We start from the raw sequence: 1,552 nt of genomic DNA, 5'->3' as shown, positions 1-1,552 counted from the left end.
GGGGGGGGGGTGCAGCACACATCTAAGTGACGAATTCACCATGTTAGAGACCAAGTTTGGTTTTGAAGACTGAGTGAAGTCACTTTTTTTAAGATCTTCTCTCAGAACAGAACATGTTGTTTTTGACTTTTACTTGTGTCTTTATATTCTTCAGAGATTATAAACAGTCCATGGATTGACTCAGGTTTACATTTCACTGCAGTCATACAGTATATATTTATAGCATGAAGTTAAGCTGAACTCCATGTCCATATAAATGACTATTGTCGAGCTCCGTCATGTAAACACGTGAAAACTCCACTGAACTTCAATAAAAACACAATGCAAATTCTCATTGAAGAATTCAAATTCATTAACGCAGTAATGCGATTACTGAACGACAAATTAGCGCTTCACTTGCGTCCCACGCAAGGCCCTGCCACTCACTTTGGAAACCACAGCCTCACAGCAGTGAGATCAGTGCTGACTGTTGAACCGATGCTAAAAATAAAAACTGTTCATTCCGACCGTGGTCTCTATGACGTCAACAAGAGTCACAGACGTATAAATAATTCAGTGAGAACTTTTGTCAGGAGTCTTTCTGCCATCAACACAAACACTCACCAAACCTCCTGACCTCCATCCTAGGATGATTCATCCTCTTCCTCCTCCTCCTCCTCAACTCTTCTCCCTCTGAACACTTCAAGTGTTGGGGATGATTCAGTGTGAAATTACATAACGGCTCACAGTGAGATGTGCTGCAGAGAGCGGTGACAACACACTCGTCTTCCCCTCGACCTCCTTTCCACAAAACACACCTCATCCTGATTGGCTGCAACGCACTGGAAAGTTCAACACACCATGATCAAGGTGACCTTCAAGGACCAGAAGCTGACGAAGATTTGAAGCACCACTAACGAGGATTAATACAAAAAGTTCCTCAACGACACGTTGGCATTATTAGATGATATTTGGTTATTTATTAAGGTTGGACATGAAGTGATAAATGGTTTATATCTACTGACTTGGGTCGTGAAGGTTTATGACTTTTAAAATATGGGTCCCTAGAAAAGAAAGTTTGGGAAATACTGCCCTAAACTCATAACATGAATCAGCCATCAGTCATTACTGATGTCATGGTACCGATGCCGACATGCTGCTTGCCTGGATGCCAGTGTTTTCTTGGGCGAGACACCTAATGCCTGCTTAACACAAGAGTATGTGAAGGCAGCGTGTAAATGGGAAGGCAGACGAAGAAGCTCGGCAAAGAGAAGGGTGTGAAATGTTCAAGTCCAAGTTGGAAAAGGTCACATCATCAACAACTCTGCTTTCATGTGGAACTAGAAATGATTTCTTCTGTTGACTTTGTTAGAGTGAGTGCACACATTATAAAGTGCCATTTGAAAGAGATTGTCAACAACTGTCAAAAACAAATATTCTAAAGATGTCAGAAACCTAAAGCAGACAAGAGAAGTCGATCTTCTACTTTAGCCTCTAGCTTTCTGTTAGCTGGTGTACATTTCTAGGTAACCTTTAAGCAAATCTCTGGGGCCAACTCTAAACTTCTTTCCCT

Source organism: Cynoglossus semilaevis, chromosome 6 (genome assembly GCF_000523025.1).
Source record: "Cynoglossus semilaevis isolate Cse_v1.0 chromosome 6, Cse_v1.0, whole genome shotgun sequence".
NCBI lineage: Eukaryota > Metazoa > Chordata > Actinopteri > Pleuronectiformes > Cynoglossidae > Cynoglossus > Cynoglossus semilaevis.
This window is presented reverse-complemented; position numbering follows the sequence as displayed.